General features: G+C 40.7%; 1 pseudogene; it reads left to right on the top strand.

Moving 5' to 3' along the window:
• Positions 1-20800: 20800 nt before the first annotated feature.
• Positions 20801-21558, top strand: LOC140364929 (caspase-3 pseudogene; annotated as a pseudogene).
• Positions 21559-22140: the final 582 nt, after the last annotated feature.

Raw genomic sequence — 22140 nt, 5'->3', positions numbered from 1 at the left:
CTCTAAACATTAATTCAACAAAATAAAATCGCTCTCATATATTTTTGTTGTCAAATAAAAGGTCATTGTGACATTAGATTCAAGAGTTTTTGCCTGGTGTTTTCTGGGTAATTTCCTAGTGTGATGTCATCAATTACAAACAGGAAGTGAAATTATAAACCTAAAAGAATTTGCTATTCCTTGATAGCATTTTTACATTTCTAAATATATTTGTCGTAATATTTCGTTCGAAGAGTCATGTAGGAGGCGCTTTAACAAAATGCATGTACAGATTACTTGTCAGTCAGGCGTTCCCTCATCAGGATTTATGTTAGCACTCCATCTACTGGCTGCAGAGGGAATTACCACAAGGAAGTAAACAAGAGCTAGCTTGCCCCGGACACGGTAATATAAGCAGGCAATCGCAATGGACTCAATCTGACGGCAGGAAAGCTCAGAAGGCATCTGGGGAAGTTGAAGGGGAGTGTTTTTGTGAGGCTCAGAGGGGAGAGGATCACTCCGGGTATGTTTTTGATGAGTGAACAACGGTACAACGCATTAAACGTCAGACGAAATGAAGCTGTCCACTCTTGATATTCATAAGCCTTCGTTACGTGCAAAATCAAACTGAAGTAAATCACCACTGTTTATGTGTCTTCAAATGTTCACATAACATTCATTTAACTCCAAAGTTTGCCACACGTTCTTCAAGTCAATGCACGTTGAACTCTGCATAATTATGAGCAAAGACAAACAACGGAAGCGAAAATGTCCGAGGTTTTGTGTCGAGAAAGTTTAGTTTCCCTTTAGCCTCGGACAGTGTGGACCACCATCTTTCATATTCTGCATTACACTTTCGATTTCCCATAGCCGTGTGGGAGGACTGCGTGGTAATAATACAGATTTAAAAGACAATTCTTATTATTATTATCTTTTTGCTTCGTATTCCACTTCAGAGAGTGTGCGGGGCAGAAAATAAAGTCTGGAAACGGGGCTTTTTGGTGACTTTCTTATTCTCCCACTGAGCAGAGATGTTTGCAGAAAGCAGATGGAGATGTGGGAATGGATATCACACGGATAAAAGGGGGACTGACCTTGATTTTTAGACAAAGCCTGAGAAATCAGACGCTGAATAAGACATGCGGTATCTGGGCGTTCTTTGAAGTTGTCCATCACGTTTTTCTGTTTAATTTAAAGGAAACATCATGCAATATTGACGTTTTTGAGCTTTTAATCATGTTATGACACTGTTCCCTCATCAGAAACCTGCTCGCTCACATTAGCTGGCTAGTTCAGTGTCTTTTATACAGAGAGAGATATTATTCTAGTGCCCAGTACCTCCACTGCGCCTCGAGCCAAACACAGACAGAATTGTGAAATCAGATCCATGTGTACAAGCTCATCTATGATTTGGAAGGAAATCAAACTTCTCTCACATCAGTTGTTTCCGTCGTACAAGCAGCCATATTTGTTTTGGTACGAGGGGACTCAAATCTTCGTAAAGTACCGTATTTTTCGGCGTGTAAGTCGCACCAGAGAGAAGAAAAAAAACATATATAAGTCGCACTGGAGTATGAAATGCAGTTGCAAGTGTGAAAATAACAAATAATATTGCGTCTAAGTCGCTCCGGAGCAAAAGTATAAGTATAAATACAAGCATAAGTCGCACCCCGGCCAAAACTATGAAAAAAGGTGCCACTTATAGTCCGGAAAAAACTCCTTCATGGCGGTTGGTTATCCAAGTGTTACGTTACCGCCCACTGTGGTTGTACGCCTCAGACTTTAGACTTTATTCTTCAGACTTCTCCTTCTTTAGAGACCTGGCACATACTGCACACACGATACATACAATAGTGTAAACATTTAAATGAATACTTCACTTTACCGAGTTGCGCATGATTTACAAAAAGCGAGCTCACCAATAATACCACGGGAGCGTCCTCTCGAGTCGGGCGGTTTTGACAGCTTATTCCGGTGACTTTTATCTTGAACACCGATTCTCTTAAATCGCTGTTGCTGTGATTGAGAGTGTTTGGCAGAGGTCGTTGTAACCCGGCGCATGGTCGCCTCGTGCCCAGCAGGCGGCGGCTCCTCAAAGGCCTTTAACGGCGCCTGTTTTCCGTCCGTCTCGTGGCGGTGGTGATGACACGGGCGCTGTGATATTATTCCAGAGTGCAAGGGCAGTGTGACCAAGAAACCGTGTCGTTACTGCACCTTTATGTATTCAAAATTTTGTTTCTAGTGAGAGCTGCTCGGCTCGAAGCGACTCCTGAACCTCGACACTTCTGCTAAATGTCAAACGTATAAACCAAAGCAAGGGGTTATTTTCAGTTGCATTTTTTGCACATTCAGAAGCTTTACATGGGAGATATATTGAAAACAGGATAATAAAGCACAATTGATGTTTTAGAGTTTCGCAAAATTATAAAAAATAAATAAAAAAGCAAGTAGAAGTGGAAAGTCTAAAATAAAAATGACTATTTATTTCATTTTTGTCCTGAACTTTACAGTCCATTCACATTTTCTGTCACAATCTGAACATTTACAGACATACCGTATTTTCTGGACTATACTATCGCACCGGAGTATAAGTCGCACCAGCCAAAAAATGCATAATAGAGAAGAAAAAAACATATATTTAAGTCGCACTGGAGTATGAAATGCAGTTGCAAATGTGAAAATAACAAATAATATCACATATAAGTCGCTCCGGAGTATAAGTATGTAAGTACAAACATAAGTATGAGTTGCACCCCGGTTAAAACTATGAAAAAAGGTGCAACTTATAGTCCTGAAAATACGGTAATGTTGACATTTAAGATAATTCATTCCACTTTTATCTCATCCACTAGAGAAGCAACTCATTAAAACCACATGATTTATTAATACACATCCGCGCTCTCTCGTCAGTAGATTTTGTTCCCTGGAATATTCTCCGTCTACACGTCCTACCCACAATCCCCGTCTTCGCATGAGTGCAACCGCAGCCGAAGCTAACCGAAGCTAGCCGCAGTGCTAACGCAGCGGTCACAGAGACACACGGAGCGGTCCGACCCGACCCGTAAACGGCATAAATCTCGGGGGCCGGTCGACGCGCGATAACGGGTTGTAGTGGCGAGTAAAATAAAATATACTGTATATCCATCGCCCCGGGAGAGCTGGAGAATAAAGATAATTACATTTGATAAGGCGGAAATGGGAGAAGGCTGAGCGATAAGAGCGGTTACGGCTTTTGAGCGCCGGTGACACTGATAGGTTCCTGTGGGGACCGCCTGGAGGGGAGCGCCGGGGGGGGAACCGCAGCGCCTATACAGATATGTTATGGTATTTATGGCAGGTTATTTCGATTGTGGAACAGGCGTATTAAAGAAAGCAGAGCAGAGGTTTGAGTCGAGCCATTCTGCGGCTCGGAAGACGTCGCGCAAAGCTGTTGAGCTGGAGGAGGATTAGACTATTTTAAAGATCCTTTTTGTCACGGTAGAAAAGAAGTAGCTAAGAGGGCACTGCCGTAAGTAGGTTTTTTTGAAGTGTTCGAATCTCCACAGAGACAGGTGTTGGGTTCAATGTATCTGAGAAAACGAGACAGGACGTGGTCGTTTAGCGAGTTTATTCCCTGACAATTACAGGCGCATTCTGTCCCGTCACGTGCACGTCCACCAGTCGTCCTGCGTGAGTATTAATGAAGGTTGAATCCCTTGAATTTCATACTCCAGTGCGACTTATATATGTTTTTTTCTTCTCTATTATGCATTTTTTTGGCTGGTGCGACTTACACTCCTGTGCGACATATAGTCCGAATAATACGGTATATTTTGTAATTAGTATTTCTTTATTTCTTTCTTTTTTTACGGTATACATCCGTTTTAAATACTGCATGTATAATAGTGTCATTCACATTGTTGTATAGAGCCAGATGAGAAATACAACATGAATTGCATTTCCACCCCCGTATTTTAAAAGTGCATTTTGAAGTACTGCATAAGTAACAGGAGGTGGAAACGCCAAATATCTCATTTTAGTTCACATAAAAGTGTACACGCTCGCTGCAGGCGGCTTTGGTTTCATGTGCATAATCGTTCTAAAGTGAATTTTGAAATGTGGAAAGGTTTTTTAGTTGCATGAACTCGTGAAGCGCACAGTAAAAACCCACGTGAGCGTCGGGACAGCAGCGGACACAGGGGATCAGCAAAGACTAAAATATGTTTGCCCGAAATCCTCCAAAACAAACCTCACTGCACCGCACGAGTCTCGAAGAAGCGGAAAAACAAAACACATTGTGCCCAGAAACACACACTTTGAAAAACTCAGGGACAGTTTATGTTTGTCCAACAATAAAAGTGTTGTGAGACTTCGGTTCTGTTCAACTTCAGCGTAACATTTTTTGGCAAAAGAAGAAGCAGAAGACTTTTGTTTGGTGGTAAACCTGTCTTACAGCGTTATTAAAGTGTTCACAACCTGCTACGTTTTGGGCAAAAGTCTGCAGCTAACAGCTAACAGCATTTGATATTCCCCTTTCTTATGCAAATTTGGACGATACGTGCATTTTGTGAGGTTGGAAACGCAGTTATTGTGTTGTATTTGTAGGTGTGTTTTGGCGTTTGGTTAAGAAAGACTATATTCTCTTTGTGCTGCGGCAAAACAATGAATGACTTTGCAGTGCATCCAAACATTGATGTCCCGGTGTAGTAACGCTGACGTGGCGTATTGAAACATAAAACTGTCTGTTCTGAAGGTTTCCCCACTTGTGTCATGTGTAAGAGAAAAAGTGTCAATAATAGAACAAGCGCTCAGAATCTGGGATGTTTGGCTGCTGCTACTGTACTGCAGAAGAGAGAGTATTACTGGAGAGTATACAATGTACTGCAGAAGAGAGAGTATTACTGGAGAGTATACAATGTACTGCAGAAGAGAGAGTATCACTGGAGAGTATACAATGTACTGCAGAAGAGAGAGTATTACTGGAGAGTATACAATGTACTGCAGAAGAGAGAGTATTACTGGAGAGTATACAATGTACTGCAGAAGAGAGAGTATTACTGGAGTGTATATACAATGTACTGCACTCTGTATATGTACTGAAAACATAAACATGCACAACAGCAATCACTCCTGAAATGATTAAAGTCTTGAAGAGAATGTTAGCTACATCTCCTCTTGCACTGAAAGTCATACATTACAGCCAATTACACTGTTTTACGCATGATAATTAGGTAATGATTCAAAATAAGACAATTTATAATGCATTAACAAGCACTAGTTCTTGGTTTATAAGGCGTTTATGAGCATTTGTCGACTGGTTGTTTAAAAAATTGTAATTGAAAATTTTTTAATTGAAAAATAAATAATTGAAAAATGTGTAATTGATTTTTTTAAATTATTAAGCAGCTCTTAAAAACATTTTACCCGTGGATTATTGACATTTATAAAGGTACAAACGTAACAAATGCTAGCAAAAGTCTTGCATGAACAATAATTAGTGCTTATCAATATCTAATAAATAGTTCAGAACCTTATTTCAGAGTGTTACCAGCTTTTATTGTAGTGGATTGTACATTTCTTTTGCAAGACAATAAAGACGGACCGGTTTATATCTCTTGACAGGTTTTGGCCGGTCGCTGTCAGTTTTCTCGTATTTTTTGTTTATTGAATATATTGGACAGTTGCATTATTGAATTATACCCTCTGGCAAAGCGTTTTGAAGGCACTGGATGATTCTCTTTGTGCAGAATAAAATCTGTTTCATAATTATATTGGCACATTTGCTTTGTGAGGCAATAAAGGAGCTGTCTTTACCTTCCTGTCTATAATTATGAGTTTTCCTTACAAAAGACACTCAGACTATAACATATTGGAAAGAAAGCTAAACCAATATGTTTGAATTGAGTAGATATTGTTGTACTGCTGTTTTAAAAGCCATGCACCTGATTTTACTCGTGTTGTAGAATAAAATCTGTTTCGTCTCAGTCCCAATCAGACCAACGTGTGAAGTCTGCTTCCAATTACCGTATTTTCCGGACTTATATGTGATATTATTTGTTATTTTCACACTTGCAACTGCATTTCATACTCCAGTGCAACTTATATATGTTTTTTTCTTCTCTATTATGCATTTTTTGGCTGGTGCGACTTATAGTCCGGAAAATACATTATTAAGCATTTTTATTGATCTCAAACCTGCGAGTGGCACTGGTGTTGTTAGCAATGCTGTAAAACCCTGAAAGATGTGCAAGACGCTCAGAAACTCATCACTGAACACTTTAGGAGTGCATTTAAAGAAATAAAAGAACACGTTTGGATACTTCGTACTAATTAGATCTGTTTTTCGCCGTTTGAATGTTAAAGATTGAGTTCAGACCTTACAAACTAAAAAAAACAAAAACAGTTGTACCTTGAAGCTCACATTGCGACGACGCGGCGACATTGACATATATCTCGCTTTCACGGCCGACAGGAACCAGGAAGTGGCGCGTTGCTATTGTCACATTTGCTCCGTGGTTTATGGTTCAATAATGTCACTCATCGCTCACGGTGTCAGGAGCAGTCACGTGTTAGCATTAGCGCCGGCCGACTTTGGCACTGACGCATGTGGCCACTCCTGCACCGACCGGCGAACGCACAGTCAGCACATGCCCTGCCCACAGACAGACAAAACCCCCCCGTCCCCCCAAAAACACTGCACATTTAGGAATTCTTCACATATTTTACAGATAAACTGATATTTTCCCAACAACTTTGAATGCAACCAGCTGTTTTGGGGATATTGGACCTTTTCAAGACTAAATGCTGGTTCCGTTCCGTACATTAGCTTTCATATGTTAGCGGAGAGTTAGCGTTAGCCAACAAACATCCCAAACTCTACATCATTTGATCCATATGTGATTTGTCTGCTTATGGATGAGTGGTAATGGAGCTGCTGTGCAAGTGTTGACCACTGGGGGCAGTAGTGCAAGACAATAACGTTCTTTTGTTACTGAGTTGCAAGAAACACAAGCGTTTAAATGATTGAATATTGTGGACAACTTACAGTGGGAGATAAACCACAACTTTTAAGTAAGAAGTACTGTTGCATGTACAATTGATGACTGAAGTAGGAGTACATGTAAAGTGTAGAGAAAACTACTCCAAAAAAACACCAGAAAATGAGAGTTGAGCTTATTTGAATGAAAAGTTGCACCTTAAAATCTGTGTTATTTTAGTTTTATATTTATTTATTTTTTTAATTCATTTATTTTTAATTTATTCAATTTATTGATTATATATGATTTTTTTAATATGATTTATTTATTTTAATTTGATTTTTATATATATTTTTTATTTTTATGGGACCGTGCATATTAATAAAAATCAAATATCATGCTTTTTTCTGAGGCAGTGCCGTTACAATCAGAATCTGCAACAACCTGACTCTTGGTGGGTTTGAAACACAGATTTGTGGTTAGATTTGACCATTTTAACTACAATCTCTCAAATAAAACATTGTGGTGTAGGTTCATAATAGCAACAAAAAACATATGTCATTGTTATGACTAGAACCCTTCACGAGACTTTTTCAAACGTTTACCAATCAAAATGAGACGATTTGAACAAAGTCACAACCTCAATTTACTCTCCACACTCCCCAAACTGCAGTAAATAAAGTTTTCTGTAAATCTTCCCTCTTGCCTCGTCACTAAAGGTCAGTTATGCACAGAAAAAAGCACATTTTCAGAGATACAGCTCCATATGGAAAGGGCATCGCTTTAAGAGTTTGTGTGTTTGTGAGTTTCTTTTTTAACCGCGCGGCGTTCCCGGAGCTCATTCCCACTTTGACCCGCTCGGAAATACCATTTGGCACAAGTGGGCGTGTCCCCGTGTCCATATATCAGCTGCACATCGGGGAAAAGCAGTGTTAATAGAGCATAAAACATAAACAACGCGAGACAAAAACACGCTCGGGACACTTCACCTTTGACCTTTTCGGATGAACACGGGAGAGCACTGTTTAAAGAGGCTTTGAAGCGGTTTGATGAGGATTAAGAGTCTACTTTGTTTAAAATACACGTGGAATACGCCATTTGAAAGGTGTAAGTGTAAGCAAAGCTACAGCAATTACCGTATTTTCTGTACTATAAGTTGCACCAGCCAAAAAATGCATAATAGAGAAGAAAAAAGTATATAAGTATAAATATAAGTATAAGTCGCGCCTCGGCCAAAACTATGAAAAAAAGTGCGAAAATAGGTAGAAAATATTGATTTATCTGAGGAAAACAATGGTTCATTTCACACGGTTCTGGCAAAGACATCACAGTAGACAGTCCAGATTCACTACAGTTGTTGCCATAGTGATCATCAACAACTGTATGAAAAGCTCTGGGTCTAATTATATGTTATGGTGCGAATTACACCATCATTTGTACATATAATTGTGTAATAGAATGGATGAGAATGGGCTTATTTTGAAGGAGAAATGCAGAAGAACCCAGGAATACCAATATTGTTTTGCTAGTTTTATCATGAATTAATTGCATGCTATTTTTTTTTTTTAACTAAATACAAAATGTAGAAGCTTTTTGGAAAGGTTTTGAATGAAAAATAGTTTGTCTATTTCTTATTTCTGGATTTTCTTTGGTACAAAACGAGACCAACCCATGAGCAAGAAAAGACAAGAAAAGAACAAGTTTAAAGCTGGTTTGTGCTCATTTTTACCCTGTATTTCTCTTGTGGGGAACACTGTGGAATGAAGCCAATACAATAAAAGTCTCTGTAGCTTTATTAATTTATCTTCTTCATTTGATTGAGTGGCATCAGAACCTCGAACCCAAATCGTGGGCTTCAGAAACATGATTACTTTCTGATTTGAAGGATTTCGTGAGGATCTTTTGCCCATACAGACTCATATAGACCGTTGCCTTTCAAAATCCTGTAAATCTGGAAGGAATCCTCACAGTATGATTGAAACGTTGAGGGCGTGAGGCAGGAAGATCAGACCCCGGGAAAGGGACGGAATCTCTTCTTCATTTTTGTGCCTGCTTTGTGTCAACACCAGAAGAGCCGCTTAAAAAAACCTACAGTGTGAATTTAAAAACATGGTACATTCAAAAAAATATTTTATTTATTTTATTTATTTTATTTATTTTATTTATTTTATTTATTTTATTTATTTTATTTATTTTATTTATTTTATTTATTTCATTTATTTTATTTATTTTATTTATTTTATTTATTTTATTTATTCTATTTATTTTATATTTACTTTATTTATTGTTTTATGGGACCGGGCATATTAATAAAAATCAAATATCTTTGTGCCAACGGCAGAAGATCCGCTTAAAAAAACCTACAGTGTGAATTTAAAAACATTGTACGTTTTCAAAATATGTACAAAAGAGAAGTGATGGGAAAGTATGTGAGTATAAATGATTATGGGGGGAAAGTATGTGAGTATAAATGATTATGGGGGGAAAGTATGTGAGTATAAATGATTATGGGGGGAAAGTATGTGAGTATAAATGATTATGGGGGGAAAGCATGTGAGTATAAATGATTATGGGGGGAAAGCATGTGAGTATAAATGATTATGGGGGGAAAGTATGTGAGTATAAATGATTATGGGGGGAAAGTATGTGAGTATAAATGATTATGGGGGGAAAGTATGTGAGTATAAATGATTATGGGGGGGAAGTATGTGAGTATAAATGATTATGGGGGGAAGTATGTGAGTATAAATTATTATGGGGGGAAAGTATGTGAGTATAAATTATTATGGGGGGAAAGCATGTGAGTATAAATGATTATGGGGGGGAAGTATGTGAGTATAAATGATTATGGGGGGAAAGTATGTGAGTATAAATTATTATGGGGGGAAAGTATGTGAGTATAAATGATTATGGGGGGAAAGTATGTGAGTATAAATGATTATGGGGGGAAAGTATGTGAGTATAAATGATTATGGGGGGAAAGTATGTGAGTATAAATGATTATGGGGGGAAAGTATGTGAGTATAAATGATTATGGGGGGAAAGTATGTGAGTATAAATGATTATGGGGGGAAAGCATGTGAGTATAAATGATTATGGGGGGGAAGTATGTGAGTATAAATTATTATGGGGGGAAAGTATGTGAGTATAAATGATTATGGGGGGAAAGTATGTGAGTATAACTGATTATGGGGGGAAAGTATGTGAGTAAAACTGAAGGGTCAGAGGGTCTTTTCCTTGTGTATGTCCAGATGAATGTGCATGTTTATGTAATATATGAGTTATATTGTATGCATGTGGTGCGCTATAGGTTATGTTGATATTATAATGATGTTCGTGATGAATGATGGTGTGGAAATGTAACGCCATCCGCCTCCTTTTACGTAATCAGGGGGTTTGTCAAGGGTTTGTCTTGTGATTCGACGTGCATGACATGCTGATATTTGTGTGCGTTTTATGGCAAACACGAGCTAACGGTTCAGCCGCTCGAGGGAGAGAGAATCTTTGTTTGTTAATAACTGACACTGTGTTCTTCTTCCTCCCACTGTGAAATCATAAAACAAGCAATACATTAAATCTGCACTTAATAAGGCCATTTCTGTGTTGTCTATTGGCATCATTCAGTAATAATAATGTGTGGTGTATTGTCCACATTTATGACGTTTCTCTCCAATTATATATTATATTCTATACACACGTGTATTTATTTATTTATTATTATGTTATCTTATATTTCATTTATTTCAATGTATTCATTTATTTCATTTCTTATATATATATATATATATATATTTTTTTTTTTTTTTAATTGACTTAATTTATTTATTTTAAATTCAATTTATTGTATTTAATTGATTTATTTCATGTATCTATTTTATTTAATTAATTTAATTTCTTTAATTTATTAAATGTATTAAATAAAAAAAAGGTTTAATTCATTTTATTCTAGTAATTTATTTTAGTACTTTATTTTATTGTATTTTAAAATGTATTGTGCTGTGTGGTCTTTCTGAATGATTCGCTCCACACCGTAAACCCCTGCGTTGCCATGGTCCCTGGTCACAGTGCGTCCGCAGCACACGGCTCTGGCTCTTCCAGCATCACCATCTGCTGCCGTAACACCCATAAATAACGCGTGACAAAATTCTGCCTGGGACCCTCTGCGTTTGACCTTTATCGGACGAAGAAAAGAAAGTCAACGAAAACCAAACGAGCGAAGGACGCGGGTCTCGCCAGGACAAATCGATGGCGGCGGCTTTAACAGGCTCCATATAATCGGGCCCTGGGTTTTGGGCTCGCCGCGCGCGTGTGGAAGTTTTGTAAATTCCACATCTACCGGATGAACAGCTTGTGTCCGTCCAGATGAGTCTCATTGATTTTTCTCTCTCGCTTCTATTCTCTTTTCATTTTTAATTCAGCAGAAGCTCGTACGTGCTTCGGAGGCCACCGCGGCGCTGACCGAGGCGCTACAGAGACCCCTCCTCTGATGGGAGTATTACTGAGAGACAGATGATCCATACCAGGGTTGGAGTAGTTTAGCACACTGTATGTCATAAAACAACTGCCATAAAACAATGAACATAAAAGAAAAGACTAAAGAACGCATTACGCTTTTACTATGTTCAGCAGTATGGCATTACCGTATTTTCTGGAGTATAAGTCGGACTATATAGCTTTTTTCATAGTTTTTGCCGGGGTGCGACATATATTTATACTTATATACTTATACTCTGGAGCGACTTATATTTGATATTATTTGTTATTTTCACACTTGCAACCGCATTTCATACTCTGGTTGGCTGGTGCGACTTATACTCTGGTGCAACTTATAGTCCGGAAATTACGGTAATCATGTTTTTTATCCTATAGCTGATTTTAATTGTTTTACTTTTTGACATATAGGTTGTTTTATCATTTTGTCATTGTTTCATGTTGCACCGAATCACCAAAGCTACGTTTGTGAATTATTTTCCGATCCTAATTTTAGAGCCATCTTGCAAACATCTCCACAGATCTGACTCGGCCTGGTGATGCCTCGTTACCTGCTCATCTCCACGTGGTTTGGTAGCGTCCATCTTGTCTTCAGTTACATACGTCTTCTTATTTTGTTTTCGACTCACAAGGGCAAAAAAAACAAAGATAAAGCAAAAGGAATAATCATGGCCTCGACCAGTTTACCGTCGTCCACGTCTTCTTTTGTGCATTTCAACACTCCCGTAGGCCACGTTCGCTCATGTTCTCGTGCCCCTCGGACGCCAACTGTATCCAAAAACCGCTACGAACAAAAAAGTTCTGATTCGTCCTCCGAGATCGGAACTCGGAGCGATATTTCCTCGCAGTTTCCGTGTTCCGGTCGTCTCATCACCGGCACGTTACGGTAATGACACGAAGAGCTCAGATCAATCGCTGCATTTGTTTACGTTAGCTCCGCATGGACGTTAGCGACATTAGCATAACTAGCGACTAGCATTTCTAACTGCGGACGCTCAGGAGCAGCTTCACGGACAGCGAGTAGACAGAAGAGCGCAAATAAAAGTTAAATAACACAAGTACAAACACTTACAAAGCTGTCGACGTCAATCTTTTTCCGAGTAGGTATTCCCAGTTGGGTGGGTGTTGCCGTGGCAATTTACGAAGACGAAACCCGGAAGAAAACCAAGCTCCGAGGACGACTGCGACGCCCCATCGTGTATTCAAGACGCAAGACGCAAAATACGCAGATCCCTCCAGTGTTTGTAACGGGAACGCCTGATTCTACAGGCTGGTAGCCTCCTTTAGCCCCGCATTAGCGCCGCACAAAAGTTGCACAGCGCACCTTTGTTCACTTATATCCACACAGAAACCGCTGAGTCAGCTGTATACCGCGCGAATCCAAATAACTGCCACTCACAAAGCCAATAACCGCAGCTCGCTCAGCGCACTGCGGACTTAATTGAACGGCAGATTACTCATCAAACAAACCTCGCTCTATTTCTGATACAGCTTTCTTTTGTCCTCGGCCGTCGTTACCGCTCCGATGTCCGTCGTTAGGCCTAATTAAATCCGCCGCGACTGCGTTAGCCCGCGCCGCGCGATACAGCAATACAGGAAACGCGTCTCTCGAAATAACAGATGGTTGGCGGCTTTTCGTACTGTAGTCCATCAACGCAATTTCCTGATTCCGTAATGAAATATTTACAATCATGCCTGTCGCCTTTGTCCCGCATCTTGATGATTAATTTGAATTTATAATTAATCGCCGTAGAACCCCGGAGACAGCTTGAGCGATCTCACAGTAATCAGAAAGCTGTTGTTCGCTCGGTGTTGTGGGAAACGGGAAAGAAAGAAGACGTAAGTTGATTATTCGAGATTTTAACCATCCGTGTTGTTTTTCATGTCATAAACTGACGGTGGTGAAAAAAAAAAGCTTTCGACTCTTATGTGTCAGCGATCGTAACCAAGAGTCTGCTTGTTTTTATAGTCACAGACCCGTTTTCTTATATCACTATTTATATGGACAGTGGATGGATAACTCGATAACTAGATCTGGTTTTAGGTGCGTTTTTGGTGTGTTTTAAGTGCGATTTTGATGTGTTTGGTGCGTTTTTGTTGCATTTTTGGTGCATTTTGAGAACGTTTTTGGTGCAGTTTTGTTGCATTTTGGGTGCGTTTTTGTTGCATTTTTGGTGCATTTTGGGAACGTTTTTGGTGCATTTTTGATTTGTTTTTGGTGCATCTTTAACATTTCATTTTCATTTTTGTCTTTTTATACATTAGTCGGCCCTTTGAGTCATTCTCTCTCTCTCTCCATCTCTCTTTCTATCGTACAATACCTGTTTTTCCTGTATGAACTTTAAAAAAAACAAAAATAAACATGCAGTCTTACCCGGAGTACCCCTCCACAGAGCTGACCTGTAAGTGCTTGTATCTGGACATGGAGAAATTGAATGCCGTACGTGGAACAACCCAAGCAAAAGGCAAGGGCATCGCCATGGAAACCAGAAAAGTGACATAGTCTCCCTTTATGTGGTCCCATAACTGTAGCATTGTAAAGTCTTAACTTAATTAAACCCTTATCATGAAGTAAACTGTGTAAACAACATATCGTCATAGCCACTAAACACAAGTATCGTTGTAAAACAACAAAGATAATTGCCGCTGTCATGTGACTGCTGTTTGACCGGGGACTCGCCTCCTTCGCCTCAGTGTTCCGTTACTCCTGGCTGCGCCGCAAATGAGAGCCCTGGGATAAATCAATGTTACCAATCAGTCAATGCAAATTACCCACAATGCCCTGGGGGTCGGCGCGCGCCGGCCCACAGCCCAATGAGCCGCTCAGCGTTAAGCTAAAGGTTGGACAAATTCGTCAAGCCATAAACTTTTATAGACTGCACGGAGAGATGCGGCTTTGGGGACGACGACGTCAGATTTAGCCCACTGTATTTTTCGAGCGTTTAACAAGGCGCCTAATGAACTGAACTGAGTCAATAATTGTTTTGTGTTGCGTTCGCCGAGGCAGAACTAAGCCTGGATCTCGAGTGCGCCGCTCGTGGAGTGACTGCGGGCTGTTGTTGCAATTTCATCCAACACCGATCCAGACGCCGACGACAGCTGAAGTGAGCTACTTTATTTATTCACTGAGGTTTGGAGGACGGGAAGAGCGATTAATGCCGCCGTTTACGATTGGTCAGAGGAGGTTTTCCTATTGCAGAGGTGAGAGGAGTAGGGGAAATGTGTACTCGTGTAAGAACACGGATGCTTCAAAGTAATGATATTGGAAGAATAAAGCGACGGTGCAAGAAATGACAACGTTTTAAGCGGATTGAGCAGATTTTTATCGAAAAAACGCCCGATCAAAACGACCCCAAAAATAAAACCGAAGATGTTTTCCGAACAATTTTGGAACGTAAACTCGTGGACGCTCTGTTGGCTGCTGGTGACGAGCTCTGCACAAAGTAGACCTACATTTCAAGTCCCGTGTACATATATAAGGAGGGATAAAACTACGGCTGGAGGAATTTTTTGTGTTTTGAAGCGTCGCTAAATGTAGATGTCAACGTTTTTAGCTGATGTTTTTATTTGTGCGTTCAGAGCATGAAATGCCTCTGATTCTTCACAGATCGGTTGATATGACTGAAAATAAGTGGGCTACAGCTTTCATTTATGTTTTATCTTCCTTTTACCTTCATCAGATGGTTGGCAAAAAGGAATTAATGAAGATATGCCGACAGAGTAAATTTATTTGGGCAAACTACTGCAGTACAACCCGCCTCTTCTATTTTGTTGGAGAAGACTTATGGGATTGTAAGCACTCCATTACAAAATGTGTTGAAACGGAAAGCTCTCGTTCAAAAAGGTCAGTTTAAATCCAGTTTTGCAGTGAAATCTATAATCTGTAACGGTCTTAACGGTCTAAATGTTTTCTTCACGTTGTGATTGAACCGTGCTGCTGTCTTGGCCTGGACTCTTCTCTTTCCTAGTTACATTTAGAAAAAAAGACAAGAAAAAAAGAAGTGGTCGCTTAGTTACACAGCTTCAAAGAAACAGAAATCCTATAATTGATGTGCCGTTAGCCTCATTTAGCGCCGTAAACAAGCACACCTTCCCTTTTTTGCTGCGTAGGAGCAGAGCCACCTGCTTTGTACCGCCTCGGCACCAGTCCAACAGGGGGCAGCACCGGGCCAGGGACGTGGAGCTGGCATACAGTTCAGTCGGTTGACGCAGGAAAAGAAGCGATGGCCAAGTTGCAGATGGAAAGGAGTTATTTACCGTATTTTCCGGACGATAAGTCGCACAAGCAAAAAAATGCATAATAGAGAAGCACTGGAGTATGAAATGCGGTTGCAAGTGTGAAAATAACAAATAATATCACATATAAGTCGCTCCGGAGTATAAGAATATGGATAAGTATATATGTATAAATATATGTATAAGTCGCACCCCGGCCAAAACTATTAAAATGCGGTAGTTATAATCTGAGGCAGAAGATCTTAAAGTATTTGTACATACTAGCAACAAAATGTGTAATAATATCGTGGGTTGTCACAACGTCAAAGTGCAGGCTCTTTTAAAGGTATTGTTTTGTTGCAGCAATAGCTAAAACATGATAATTTTGCCATTATTGCAGAGAAAAACAGTAGTTGTTTTTTTACTTTGACATTTGGCCTCTTCAGTGAGTTCATCCTTTGTTTTTGGACATTCAAAGGTTCAATAAACAACCAGATACAGATGGATTCTGGGCAATCGAATCATTAACCTCCCGCTTGATGCGAGTTATCTCTCTTTTAACCGAGGTGTCAACATTTAAAAGAAAAACAAAACATTTTCTCAAACCGATACCTTTTCAATTGAACGCATTGGCTTTGAGGTCAAGTGTCTCGCCCTCGGAAGAGCTCGAACTCCTCCAATGACCCTTGGCTTTAGTGGTTTTAGATCTCTGCCAACTGAACTGAAGGAAAACGGTCGAACTAGAACCTTCAAATCGCCCTCTGCAGACAACATGCTCGTGCTAATCTCCAGTGTACGACGTGAGCGGAGCATCACGTTGCCTTTTCTCCCCCGTCGTCCTTTAGCTCTACAATGCTCTTCATCGGTTTTGTCCAAGTGTTAAAGAAAAAAGACGTTCCTCTACAGCCGCGGGCCGCTAGTGAGCTATGAAATCAAACGTCAGCAGCGCGTGCGAGCGAACAACTACGAGTGGCAAGATTACCATCTCCCGTCCGCGAGCGCCATGCCGTCTGTACGCCGTCGCCAAGTCGGAGGGAAAATTGTCAGAACGGCAGCGAGGGTACAATACGTGCGGCGGATTAATAGAATGCAAATGCGCTCGGGGCGGAGGATTTTGTACGGCACGTTATCGACGCCATCGGAGAGAAGACGTGAGCGCCGTGTCATTCACAGCAACATGACATTTAGAAGATAATCGCTGTGGGCGGTTTAGCGATCGTCCCAAAACTTTTCCAGCTATTTTTCAACAGCGTTTGTCAAATCGAGGCGCACCGCGATAAAGGGGAGTGGTGGGCCGCGTCGTTCACGCCAAATTGAGCGATGGAAATGTCAATAGAGTGTGATCAGACAAACGTCAATTTCCGCATCGAGAACTTGTCGAAAAACGCACAATGTCTTCGAGTTTGCGTCGCGGGGTTACGACGGCGCGCTCATGTGATCTTGGAAGCGTGCGTAATCACCCGAGCGACAATTACCTACATCCGCATAACTTTACCTTGACTGTCTTTGCCGATTCATTGGAAAAACACGTAAAAAGTCTCGTGGTTGCGGCGGGGTGATTAAATGAGGGGATGATGTTTTTTCTTGTCGGCAAACTGCGTATACTTGAATGACTTACGACGTTTTTGCAAAGTTGTCTCGCTCATAACTTCACTGACTGTAATATAAAACGGAATAATCGCTTGAATACGTTTAATTTGCGAAGAGGAACCATCAGTGTGTCGATATTGTGTCGTGTTTAGGCTTGTTTTTCTGAGTTTCCCAGGTCACATGACTCCAGATCAGCAACCCAAACATAACTTGTTTTCTTGACAAATCAAATCTAAATTGCACCTGAATTACACTTTTTAGTCGTTAGTGTCGCTGTGAAACGTCAGATGCAAACATGAAAGTACTTCCGCTTTATCATCAGCTTTTTCTGCTTTTCTTTCATCCATCTGGGCCTCGAATGCCTCTTTATGTAACGAGTTTAGTTTGAATAATGTTCGATTCACGATGCACTGGACGTGAGAGCCATGGGGCCATAAACGGGGGACAGCTGATGCTAACATGCGCTAACTCATTTTTGCTAAACATACAAATGCCCATCACTGGAAATAAGATCAAGTCAATATATGTTCTGTTTAGATCCCCTCTGATTAATCATGGAGATCGATCAAGTTTAGTGCAATACTGTGGAGTTTGCTTTTCCTTGCTTCGTCCACAGTAAGCTAGGAAAAGCTAACTCCTCTGAGGTACAAACCCTTCACCGGAAACACAACGTCACCTTTAAATACAGACGCTACTGCGATCAATGTACGTATAATCAAATACTTAAACATCTCGTCTTCGCTGAGGCTGAAGTAACTCGAGCACGTGATGAATCCATAGCAGAGCGGTTTAGATTTCAAACGTTTCCTCTTATGCCCCTCCGGCCCAGACGCCTTGGCCCTCTGACAAATCCGGCCCTCGGGAAAACAACGTCGAATATCCCTGCTGTGGAATACGGCGTGGACATCTGCATTGCATATTTCATCGGTGAGGAGCTGTGGAGCGACAGAGTGAAGCCTCCACTGGACGCTTTGCATGCCTCCGTCACCGCCGCGGCTAATGTAAAACGATCGAGCGCAAAGAGGCCTTTCGGGCGTAGAAAGAACGGCGTGAAAAAGCGGTTACGTTTCTGTCAGATCCTTTTTATCTGTTTGCAGTTCCTTCAGATTTCAGAAGGTGTGACGCGGCGGCAGATGGAGGGATTTTGCATTTGGACGCGGTTCTGCCTCGTGCGGCTGTGATGAAATGATTGCGGTGTCGTGAAAAGGTTCAGAGGAGTCGGTCTGAAGCACGAACGCCACAGCTCGTGTCGCTGAGTATTTGAAAATGATCGAAGTCGTCTCTTGCCCTCGTTAATATGTTTTTGAATGTGGAACGAGGAGCTCTGAGAGAAACGTAACGTGTACTGTGCATGCGGGATTCAAATGTCAGTGGGAGGGAAAGAGAAGAGAAAAACATCAAATTTAAAGCATTTGTTCCTCACGACGCAGTCCAAGCATCCTAATTATTCAGTGTATCAGCACTTTTCACAACAGTTTCGGAGTTTCGCAGTATATAAAGTGTAGAAGACAGCATAATTACATTTAACTGCTGAAAATCGTTTGACAATGTTGTAAGTTTATAATTTTACGGTTGGACACAAGCAGCACGAGGGCCAAAGCTTGTTTGTTGTACAAAATTGTAATCAATTGACAACTTAAAAATGTTAAGTTAATATTGAATTTATCCCTGCATTTTAGATGGACGTTTGTCGATGACCGATGCACAACGCGGCACAACGTCCTGTAATTGTCATCAAACTTGACAGGCTCAGAACGATGACAAATATTTACCGCGGGTTTTGTCCCACTGAAGTAACAATGAGAAAAAGATGAAAACCTGTTCCGAGCGCGTGGAAACGAGCTCTGCAGTATGAGCCGCGGAAACTGCACGGTCGTGTTGTTTCCTCGCATTCCGCCTCGTTCTCCTTCACCCTCCTTCCCTGACCGCACGGCTCATTATTGCCGGCGAGATCCACTGACCCCCGCGGTTCCATTCATTACCGGAGCCTTGCCACAACCTGCCTCCCCAGAGAACTGGACTCAAGGTGACGGAGGAGGGGGAGGCCAAATGAGAGGAGGACCACCGGTAACAACAGAGCGAGAGCAGCTGAGGAGATTCACACTCGCAAACACGTCAGAATTGGACCAGAATTAAACCGAATTAGGACCAAAGTCACTTCACAACAGGACCAGACGGCGCATGTTGGAGCACTTAATTGGTTACGCGACGTTCACGGCTTTCAGCTCCTTCCGGTGGTGCACGGATTCCTCTGAAGTTTCAGTTTTTTGCTGAATTTAGTCAGTTCAAGCCACATTTTTGTCCTCAGAGTTTTTTTTCATTTTTTTAATACTAGAAATACAATTGTGAGGTATTTTTGGAAATTTGCTTTAGCCCTCGTTTGGGTCTAGAATAGTCCTGTTTGAGACCTGGTTTGGATCTTGTGGTGGTACTTGGTGTGTTAAAGTGCCATTGTAGGTTGACAGCAAATCTACTAATATTTTTTCCACCAATTTGCAAAAACTTTTTTTTTAATGATTTTTGTACTGATACTTTTGCACTTTGCCCCAGGTCACTTTTTTTTTTTTTTTTTTCAGAATCAGAATTACTTTTTTTCATCACCAAAAGGAAATTATTTGTGTTACAGACACACAATTGTCCAGCAGAAGAAATACAGGCATCAGTAATACAAAGATACATCAAATATCAGTTTAAAAAAAATCACCAAGAAGACGATGAAAGCCCTTGACCTTTGTGCTACATGAAAAAACGAAAGGTTCTGGTTAAACTGTGAAATGGCCTCTTTTGTTCGAGCTGATTTTTTACTTAGTTTTGAATATACTACATGAGGATGTCATTTGAACTCAACCCGCACATGGCAGCGGCGTGTTTTAGACTGGTGGCGATGGGCAAAAAAATAAATAAACCGACCATTTATACCTTAGATTTTTGTGATTCAAATGTGACTCTTAATTTGTGCACATTTTCTGCTGGTTAAATATTTGTTTAGCCTTTCTTTTTTTCTTTCTTCCAGGAAGATAAAAGTCCTTATTCATAGACATGGATCTTTAACGTCGGCCAGTCAGAATGTACGCTGCGATCCTGGTTCAGATGAGCCCAGTCACGTTCCGAGCGTCCAGAGTGAAGGGAATGCCAAATATTAACTTTACTAAGTTGTATTAAAACTGTACTTTGATATAATAGGGGAATACTAACTATATTAACTCTAGATTTGTGCTGAAACTGGCCTCACACAGACCACATTCCTAGATAAGGAGAAAGCTGCAGACCCAAGGACATCTCTGTGCGATGGAACAGCGAATGGAAGAATACTGAGAGAAGGCGTCAACCTTCATATCACGCCCCATATGAAAATGTGTAAATTGTTTAAGCGCACAGGGACAGGCGCGTCCGGACTACGCCTGTGTAAGTCGCCTCATATTTGATAGGGACATTTTAGGTAAGCGCTCTGGTTATCTGTATTAGTCTTGTACATGGCAGGAATTAAACATTAACTATTTTTGATTCTTGGCCCTTCTTTCATAAACGAGCACGCCAACAAGAGCGAAAGTCGGTCAGAGTTCCCCCACATGGGACGCTGCCTGATCATCAACAATGAGACGTTCTTGCCGAAAGCAGGTATGGCAACGCGTACAGGCACAGATAAAGATGTGGCCTCTGTGAAGGAAACATTTGTGAGTCTGGGGTTCGGCGTCAAGGTGAAGAAGGACCTCAAGGGAAAGATGGTCGAAGCGCTTGAGGAAGTGTCAAAGGTGGACCACAGTGAAAACGCTTCCTTTGTTTGTGTGATTCTGAGCCATGGAGACAAAGATCAGATTTACGGGACAGACAAGCCTGAGGATCTGAAGCAAAGTCCCTCTTTGGAAAACCCAAGCTCTTCTTCATAGAGGCACGTCGTGGCCTAGACCGTGATGTTGGAGTTAAGGGTGAAGTGTATGATGATGTTTCTGTGGTGCCCACCTCAACACAAAAGCTCCCCCTGGAGGCAGACTTCCTCTACTTCTACGCCACGCCTCCAAGATATGTTTCGATAAGGAACCCCTTGACTGGCTCCTGGTTCATTCAGGCTCTGTGTGAGACGATCAAGAACCACAAAGACCTGGAGCTGATGCACACCCTGACCCGAGTCAATGGAAGAGTGGCATACGACAAAGAAATGGAGCTCATAGGAAATCTTGGAACAATCAGAAAGGAAATGCCGTGCATCGTCTCCATGTTGACCAAAGAATTCTATTTCTCAGTCTTAAACACTCCCCAGGTCATTCTTGAAAAAACAAGGTTTGATCTCAATGAGTTTTACCTGTTTGAACACAGGTTAATGAATTAAATAAATTAAACACATTAGATTAATTGAATACATTAAATTAAATAAATTGAATAAATTGAATAAATTAAATAAATTGAATAAATTAAATGAAATGTATAAACTCACAACAAGCTTCCAGTGCTTGTGTGTTTAAATGTAATGGCATTTTTGGAGAATCAAACGGTCTTGAACTTTGTGCTAGTTTTTGTTATTAAGTGATACAAAGATATTATCCATAAACCAGCACTAAACACCTTCATTTTGACTGTGAAAAGGAAAATTTAACTGTAGAATTATTTACATTTTTTCCATTCAATTTATTTTATAATCACAACAGAACAGATTTGTGGAGGGCTTTGATGCACCATGGGGCATACGTAATTTTAGGATCCATTTTTCAGACGCTGGTCAAACACATCATCTCTGTGACCCCGGTGAAGATTACCTCCTCCCAACGCTACAACACCAGATACTACTGCGATTAAATGTATATCACGCATTAGCTGGACCTTGAATATCGTGCAATTTATTTATTTCCTTCTTGGCTTTTTCAAAAAACATCAGTTTGCGTTTCTCTGGTAAGAACGCATCGCTGAAGTCTGG

Source organism: Eucyclogobius newberryi, unplaced genomic scaffold (assembly GCF_026437365.1).
Source record: "Eucyclogobius newberryi isolate DKJ021-1_F unplaced genomic scaffold, fEucNew1.0.hap1 SCAF_18, whole genome shotgun sequence".
NCBI classification, from domain to species: domain Eukaryota; kingdom Metazoa; phylum Chordata; class Actinopteri; order Gobiiformes; family Gobiidae; genus Eucyclogobius; species Eucyclogobius newberryi.
The sequence above is the reverse complement of the archived record's forward strand: the minus strand, read 5'-3'. Positions and strand labels throughout refer to the sequence as shown.